This window comes from Centropristis striata, chromosome 21 (genome assembly GCF_030273125.1).
Source record: "Centropristis striata isolate RG_2023a ecotype Rhode Island chromosome 21, C.striata_1.0, whole genome shotgun sequence".
Taxonomy (NCBI): domain Eukaryota; kingdom Metazoa; phylum Chordata; class Actinopteri; order Perciformes; family Serranidae; genus Centropristis; species Centropristis striata.
In genome coordinates, this window is record NC_081537.1 from 3,820,844 (window position 1) to 3,830,530 (window position 9,687).

The following is a 9,687-nucleotide window of genomic DNA, read 5'->3' on the forward strand; positions in this document are numbered from 1 at the left end:
ACGGCTAACCACGTCCCATTTGAATAGGCTATGTATTTAATTGGTGAATGCACTCTGCTAGACATTTTGACGCATAAACGTCAGTCTGGACTGAAATCTGAGGGATCTCCAGACTGTGAAGTGGCTTATCTTATCAGTGTCATTGTTTAGGACTTCATGCCTCACAGCCACACACACACAACCACACGTAGCCACACACACACATTCATGGATGGAGATGTGTATTGTGTATCACCTCCCACACACATTACACTGAGCCTGCATGTAGACACACGTAGCAGGAGTCAGTCAGCACGCCAACACATCAACACGCTCAGCAGCCTACAGAGGAATTCTCTGATAGATCTTTATAATAATCTATAGGATGGATATATTATGAACAAAGACTAAACTTGAATGAAGTGATTTTCTTTTAAACAAAAAGCAACATATGTCAATAACTCAGGGAGTGGACAATATGGAAACAGACAAAAACTGGAGTACAAGAAATGTTATTTAATAACAACAAGTACTCAAGCAGAAATAAAAGCTGTCATCAAAGTAATTATCTCCTATAAAAATATTTGAGAAGTGAGTCAGAACAGGGATGAAAAAGGAAAACATTGGCAGACTTCCGCTGCTGCATCTCACAGTCTATTATTATAGTCTGATCCATCATTTCACTGGAAATTAGTCTACATTTTAATCACAAATCATCCAAATCCCGAACTGTGCTCAGACAACAGTGACTAGTAGTGAATAGTAAACCCCTAACGGCAATCAGTCAGATCATGAGCCCCTTTCAGACTGATGTTTCAAGCCGCAATATTGGGGGGACCAAGTGATCCCGGCTCTGTACCGCCATCAGGAGTAGGAACCAGGCGGCAACCTCCGGGTCTGAGCAGGGAGGCAAACCAGGAAGTGCCTTAAGCCATTTAAGCCGGGAAAGCGGATACGTCGTTTTGTAGTATTTGTAGTTTTTTCCACCTATTTTTGGTCTGTTGGCCAATGAAATGCATCAGAATACATGTGGGAGTGTCGCAGTGCATCATGGGACTTTTCCAGAACTTTGAAATCATCACCAAAAAAAGACACAAAATGACCAAAAAGGACACAGAATTACCAAAAACAGACGCATTATTTAAAAAAGACACAGAATTACCAAAAAAAGACACAAAATTATGAAAAGGACACAGAATTACCAAAAAAGACACAGAATTACCAAAAAAGACACAAAATTACCCCAAAAAGATAGCCTGGCTAACACCAGACCAAATCTCATTGGAGATTAGGTCTGGACACCTACAATGCTTTTCTCCGTAGAGGAGGTGTGGTTTACGATCCTCCGGAGCCGTTTATTGGACGCTTAGAATGTCTATCAAAGCGTCTGTAGGTAGCTCTTAGCCAATCAGATCAGTTATACCAGATGACGTAGTAGAGCAACAGAGATGGATGTTTGTTGTGTGTGTGTCTGTGAGAGAGTGTTGTTTGCTGCTTTGCTTCTCCAGTTCTCGCTTTCTGCAAGATTATTTATTTTCACGCTTTATTCCCCCTCATGTCATTCTGCCACACACATCCACTGATTTTATGGGCAATAAACAAGCTGCTGCGGGTCTCTGGGGGCTCCGCTGTCCCCCGATTCGGAGCGAGATCACCGGCGGTGACCGGCGGTCTCACCGGCTCGGCGCAACGAGCCGCAGAAACCGCCCGTGCGGCGCTAATAGCCCCGCTACCGGTGATCTCGTTACGAGCCGGGGGACAGCGGAGCTGCCGAGAGACCTTTCGCCTTTCAACTTTCGCTCTAAACTATTTAAAACACCATCTACAGCTAAAGAGAGTTTCGCGTCCGCAGCAGCCATGTTGGATCAGGAAAGCTTCCAAGTGCCGAGTAGTACGCGTCATCGTCTCACCGTCCCTCCCCGCTCTGTGATTGGATCCCTAAAACAGGGCTAAGATAATCGCCTCGTTTCCAGACCGCCTGGAGGTTCGAAATCAAATTCGAGCGCGCAAGGCAGTCTGGGTATACCCAGGCTACCAAAAAGACACAAAATTACCAAAAAAATCCCCACAGATTTACCAAAAAAGACTAAAAATTACTTTTAAAAAAACCCTTCAGGTTTTAGGGGGTTATTTTAAAATTGCCCATAGGTTTTCCACACATTTTTTCCAGGCCTAAATGGGTTAAGCTGCATTCTACCAAAAAAGTTTGCCTGCAAAAATTTTCAAGATCAGATTTTATGTTTTCCTTTGTTTCTTTTGGGTTAAAAATTTTGATCAAGTAGGTCAAAGTTTAAAAATTAATTATCAGGACATATAGGTGAGGTTGCTGCTGAAAAAAACTTGATACCAGCATGGCATGGTAAAGATTTTTAACAGGACATAATAGCCTAAGATTTCAGAGGGTTAACACAGAATCAGTGCTTCTTCTCATTTAAAAAGATCTGACAGGAGTCATTTATGAACCGTGCATTCTTCCGTCTAACCAAACAAAATCAGTTTCCTGTAATTTCCTACATGTCTCACTCTGAAAGGAGCTATATGTCAGAACATGTGTGGGATGAGTCACACAGTGGTGAAGACTGAAGACGAGCAGGACACAGCTCCAGGTAAGGCGCTTTTTTTTTTTTTCCAATATGCATGTCAATCAAGACACAGTGACTACTCCATTGCATCTCACAGGCTTTCTCTCACACACACACACACACTCGTCTTACCCGTCTGAGTCTTGGTAGTTGATGTTGAGTCTCTTGGTGGAGCCCAGCAACTCTAAAAACAAGACAGAGACAGAGAAGAGCATTGAATACATATTTTCTTTGACCCTTTATAACATATACAATCTAAAGTCACTGTTTAATATGAATTTATAATCTATTTAGACATTTTTTAAGGTATTTTCTGACATTTTTAGAGACACTGTGAGCAAAATTCATCACCGGAACACTTTTTAAAATTAAAAACAAAACAACGAAAGGTTTTTTTTGTTTCTGTGCTCTATCTTTTGACATCAACTTATTTTATGATTGAATATTCCAAGTATTCTTTAAATATCTTATTTTTGATAACAACAGATTATTATTTCCATTTTGCTTCTCATACTTTATGAAGAAAAAACGTTTTGGTATTTTTACATAGCTAACTAATTAGCCAAGAAGTTAGCTAAGTAGTTAGCTTAGCAAGCTACTTAGCTAAATACTTAGCCAAGAAGTTAGCTAAGTAGTTAGCTTAGCAAGCTACTTAGCTAAATACTGAGCCAAGAAGTTAGCTAAGTAGTTAGCTTAGCAAGCTACTTAGCTAAATACTTAGCCAAGAAGTTAGCTAAGTAGTTAGCTTAGCAAGCTACTTAGCTAAATACTTAGCCAAGAAGTTAGCTAAGTAGTTAGCTTAGCAAGCTATTTAGCTAAATACTTAGCCAAGAAGTTAGCTAAGTAGTTAGCTTAGCAAGCTACTTAGCTAAAAAATGGATATGGGTCATTTTTGACCCATGTTGTGCATTAGAAGAGTAGTGACACAAAAAGGGATTTTATTAAAAAATGAATAAAGGAAAACATAAAATGAGGATGTATGATGATCAAAAACAAATTAATTGAGGAAAACCTGGAATACTGAATGATGAAAATAATTTATTGCAAAGATATAGAACATAAAAACTCATATGTCGGGTCACTTTAGACCCATGTTGTGCATCAAAGGGTTATATTGTTAATTCATATAAAAGTGAAATATATTTAGTTTAATAAAGTACGTCCTTATAATCTTCACAGACAGAACTTAGACTGGCTTCAGGAGAATCACACATTAGCATTTTCTGACACATTTGTCCTTTTATAAGCTCTTTCCTGAAATCCCTCCATCCTGCTGGACCCCCTGAGCATTTTCAGTGTTTTTTTTATTTCCCTGCATGTCTCTCTGCCATCACTCCTCCCTTCAAACAGCCTGACAGCCTCAACAAGGCTGGGGAGCTTTCCTCACCTCCTGCTGCCTCACCCTTCCCTCTCTCAGCACGGCTGACACCCTCATGGCAGACAAATGATTCATAAACAAATGATTCTGCCTCGCAAAAATGTACCATTCCACCTCATTGACACTCTTATCTTACCACAGCTCAGTGACAACAGTAAAACACAAGCACGCCAAAATAAATCACATATTTCTTTTTCCACAGCAGCACTTGGAGCAAAAATAGCACAATGCAAAAAAAAGGTGCGTCTAAAAGCAAGATAACATGGACATTCATGGACAGATAATTTCACTTGACAAGATTTCTTAAATTAAGATTATTAAATCTAGAAATAAGCATGTTGAACAGTTAAAATAAGAAATTAACTCTTAAAACAAGATAAATTAAAGCTGCCAGCAGTGATGAACTGGCCCGAGCAGAGTAACCTGATGATTATTTGTTTCTTATCAAGATAAAAAAAACTTTAGATTTAGAAGTGTTAAATAATTTATTTTGTTTTAAGCCTCTGGAGTCTCCAAAAGCGCCGAAGCATGACTTCTTCATCACACCCAGAATAACCAAAAAAAACCCCACAGAAGACACAAAATGCCAACAACAGACACAAAATGACCAAAAAGGACACAAAAAAGACACAAAATGACAAAAAAGGACACAAAATAACTAAAAAAGACACAAAAAAGACACAAATGACCAAAAAAGACACAAAATGACTAAAAAAAGACCAAAAAATGACCAAAAAATGACCAAAAAAGACACAAAATGAGAAGATAGAATAACCAAAAAAAAACAACAGAAGACACAAAACGCCAAAAAAAGACGCAAAATAACTAAAAAAGACACAACAACAGACACAAAATGACCAAAAAATACACAAAATGACAAAAAAGACACAAAATAACTGAAAAAGACACAACAAAAGACACAAAATGACCAAAAAAGACACAAAATAACTAAAAAGACACAACAACAGACACAAAATGACCAAAAAAGTCACAAAATGACTAAAATGAAGACACAAAATGCCCAAAAAAAAGACACAAAATGAGAAGACAACAACCAAAAAAAACCCACAGAAGACACAAAATGCCAAAAAAAGACACAACAGACACAAAATGACCAAAAAATACACAAAATGACAAAAGAATACACAAAATAACTAAAAAAGACACAACAACAGATGCAAAATAACCAAAAAAAGACCCAAAAAAGACACAAAAAGACACAAATGACCAAAAAAGTCACAAAATGACTAAAATGAAGACACAAAATGACTAAAATGAAGACACAAAATGCCCAAAAAAAGACACAAAATGAGAAGACAACAACCAAAAAAACCCCACAGAAGACACAAAATGCCAAAAAATACACAAAATGACAAAAAAAGAAACAAAATAACTAAAAAAGACAGAAAAAAGACACAAATGAACCAAAATGGACACAAAATGACTTACAAAGACATGAGAAGACATTAAAAAGATTGGAAAAAATGGACAAAATATCCCTTTAAAACTCCATAGATTAAGAGTTAATTTCTTATTTTAAGCATGCTTATTTCTAGATTTAATAATCTTAATTTAAGAAATCTTGTCAAGGTAAATTATCTATCCATGCAGCAAGATCATTTCCGTCAGATTTAGTGTTTAGTTTAGTGTGTCTTATTTTTAGACACACCTTTTTTTTGCAGTGTATAAATCAGTTAGCAAGTTCTTTTTTCACTCACCTTGGAGGAGACAGACTGCTACTTGTCCCATGTTTTACTCAACATACTCCATCACATCATCACTTTCATTAGTCCTGCTTCCACAATAACCCAAATCACAAAAACTGTGATTGAAATTCAACATTTTCTGAGATTTCAAAACACTTTTAGACTTAATTACAATGTCTCGAACTGAAGATGCTTGCAGTTGCTTAGTTACAGTTACACACTGTAACGACTATATATAATATTTTCCCTAGAAACCTCAAGAGACGGTTTGCAATGAAAGCGTCGTTGCATCAATTTTTTAATCTAAACTATTAACTTTTATTGTGCCAACAGCAACTTCTTCTACATATAATCCGCTTTCTTCATCATCCACGTGCTCCACTCGACCCTTAATGCCTCACTCTAGTTTTTCCTAACTGCACTTCCAGACTTAAAACATCACACATCCATCTCCAGCTCCTGAAGAGGGCTGGAAACTCTCCTCACACAGCTAAATATCTCTGGACGTCCTACAGCAGAGATCTACTGTAAAGGTCCCCACTGTCCACCAGGACCCACACAGGAAGCTGACTGCCAAAACCTCCGAACACAGAACCATTCATCAGTCTCCCTCACTGTGTTCTCCCACTTAGGTGTGGAAAACAGCAAGTGTGTGTGTGTGTGTGTGTGTGTGTGTGTGTGTGACGTGTGGTCATTGCCTTGCCCCCCTTTAGATGGTCAGATCGCTGTCACAGAGGTCAGATCACGTCAAGTGACAGACACGTTATGTTTTGATAAATCTTGAAAGGTGAAATGGCTGTGTGTGTGTGTTTGTGTGTGTGTGTGTGTGTGTGTGTGTGTGTGTATGTGTGTGTGTGTGTTTGTCTTTGATACCACCAGTAAGGAATATTACTGAAATAGTTGATCAATTCATCGACTGATTGATTGACTGAACATTAAACATCTACCTTTTAATAGATGGATTCTGAGAATTTTTTATTGGTATTTATATAAAGTAGGGTTGTCAAAAGTATCGATACTCAAAAAAGCATCGTTACTAAAACGTTGTATCCGGATACAATACTCATTTTCAAAAGTATCAAGTATCTGAAGCTTGTTATCATAGTTGCATTTTCTTTTTGCAGAACTGTTTTTTTATTATAGATATTTAACCTGTGGTTGTGTTCATTTTTACATGTTGCATTTTTCTTGTTGATAAAAATATTTCTGTTAAATTTTGGGGTCTTTGTTTTTATCCTTGTGGTATCAAAAATGGTATCCAGTATCGAATATTTTCCTGAGTATCGTATCGAGTTGAACATTTTAGTATCGTGACAACCCTAATATAAACTAAATACTAAATAATTTTTAAAAAAGGGTGATAAAGGGAGCCAGGATTTCAACTTCCTTTTAAGCTTTGTTTTTTCATTTGTGTGGAGAAATGAGAGAATTAATATGAATAATGTGTAATACACGTAGAGCCATACTGTATATGTAAAAACACAACTAACATACATATGTACGGATGAAGAGTACACTCTGTTGGTCAGATGTATCTAGTTGCATGTACAACTGATTCTGTTTTATAAATCTCAGTTATTATTACAGCTGCAGAAACAACTCTAAACTCATGACAAACTGCCCAAACCACTCTATAAATCTGTAAATGAGAAGTGCTTCACACTTCAGGATCAGATGAAACGATCATTAACTCTCTGGGTCCACTATAATTTACTACACTTTCAGACCCTTCGGGCTGAAAATGTCCACTTCCAAAAAAACGCTATAAAACTTTACAGATTAATATTTTTTTCAACTTTTTTCTGCAAAAACCTCTTAAACAACTTCCACCCTGTTTGAAACTACCAAATGTTTAAACATTTTTGGCATTTTAACCCTTTAAATGCCTGTTTGATTGCACAATGTCACTGATGTTTTTATTCAACAAAAATGCAGTTATTTTCCATAAAAATAAATGATTTTTGGCTGGGGCATTGCTTCTTATCACAGCCTTGGATATGTCAAAGATTAAGAACAAAATTGATTTAGTTTTTGTGTAGTGTCAGACTTAAAATGTAAAAACCCCTTTCTTTGAAAAACAGTGACATCATGTAATCAAACTGGCATTTAAAGGGTCAAAATCCTCAAAATGATTCAATGTTTGGTCATTCTGAGCAGGGTGGAAGTAGTTTAAGAGGTTTATGCGGGAAAAAATAGAAAAAATATTAATCTTTAAAGTTTTTATAGTATTTTTTGGAAGTAGACATTTTCACCCCGAAGGGTCTGAAAGGGTAGTAAATATGTACACAGTATATTATTATAGACCCACTAGAAAAATTTTAATTTTAATTACAAAATATATAAAAAAATATATATCCTTCTTCCAAAAATCATGTCATTTGCAGCACCACAGCCAAAATTATTGCCAAAACAAAAGTGAAAAATGACAAATATGGTTGAAAATGTCCCTAGTGGTCCCAGAGGGTTAACAGACAGATGGTGGCACAAATATGAATAAAAATAAATCACAAATCATTTAAAAATGAAGTGTATAAATGTGCCTTTGATTGACATTTTACCAAACACTTTACAGCCGCTGTACAACACAATCAGTGAAATTGGAAAAAAAAAGGTTTTATCACAAGATGACATCTTTCTGCTCTAAAGAATTTCTGAGGTACATTCTGACCACAATCATGCTTCATAAATACCAGTTTATGTGTGGGAAAATATATGCGCATGGTTTCTGGTTTCAAACACACTGTGAATGCATCAGGGCCCTTGTATTGTGCATGCTGGGTAATAATAATAATATGTTTGACTAACCTGGGAGTTTGTTTCTATGTCTGACTGCTCATGTTTATTGGCCTATCTGACTTCTTTTTAATAATGTTGCTGCCACCCAGATCAGATCTCATATTTTCTGTTGGTAAAGCAACGTTTTGTATTATCCAGCTGCATAAAACCCAATTTGTAATAAACAGCAACCGCCCTTTAAGTAAGAAATGTACAAATAAAAACTTGTGGGAAAGAAAAATGGATTACATCATCAAAAGGGAATCATTAACCGCAGCAGCTGTAGCAAAAAAAACTTGCAATAAAAAAGCTGTGTAGAAACTATCAGAATAAATGTTCCGAATAACAGAAAACGACTAAGAGAATATGAAACATTTTGTGCATTTTGAGCATATAAATGGGTTCCCACTGGAGCACTGATTAAATATTAAATTCTTTCTTTCTAGCTTATTGATGTTATTTTTCAGCTCAGAAAGTTTGTAAAGGGAAGATATTCTGAATTCCACTGCAGTTAGTTTTCTGTGCACTAAATCAGCATGAAACAGTGTGTAAGACAGGGGTCTCAAACTCAAAAGATCTGGGGGCCGCTGGAGGCAGTATCAAAATGACCAAAATAAGACACAAAATTATATTTAAAAAAGACACAAAATGACAGAAAAAAACCTAAATTGCTTAAAAAAGACACAAAATGACAAAAAAAGACAACATTACTAAAAAAAAAGACACAAAATGACCAAGAAAGATGCAAAATTACAAAAAAAGACACAAAATTATTTAAAAAAAAGATACAAAATGACCCAAAAAAGACAGAAAATTGTTAAAAAGACACACAATTACTAAAAAAGACACAAAATTATTAAAAAAAGACACAAAATGACACACAAAATTACTAATAAAGACACAAAATGACACAAAATAACTAAAAAGTACACAAAATGACACAAAAAGACACAAAATGACTAAAAAGTACACAAAATGACACAAAAAATGACACAAAATTACAAAAAAAGACACAAAATTATTTTAAAAAAAGATACAAAATGACCCAAAAAAGACAGAAAATTGTTAAAAAGACACACAATTACTAAAAAAGACACAAAATTACTTAAAAAAGACACAAAATGACACACAAAATTACTAATAAAGACACAAAATGACACAAAATAACTAAAAAGTACACAAAGTGACACAAAAAGACACAAAATGACTAAAAAGTACACAAAATGACACAAAAAATGACACAAAATTACAAAAAAAGACACAAAAT

At 35.7% G+C, this 9,687-nt stretch overlaps 1 protein-coding gene across 1 annotated transcript in view; it reads right to left on the reverse strand.

The window, feature by feature from the left end:
• The window catches only part of LOC131959071 (caskin-2-like), a 44,513-nt gene extending 41,772 nt beyond the window's left edge, over window positions 1-2,741 (reverse strand). Inside the window, exon 1 of the mRNA XM_059324175.1 lies at window positions 2,694-2,741. The gene's annotated coding sequence lies outside the window, so the exon portion shown is untranslated. The remainder of the gene's footprint in view (window positions 1-2,693) is intronic.
• Between the last annotated feature and the right edge of the window lie 6,946 nt (window positions 2,742-9,687).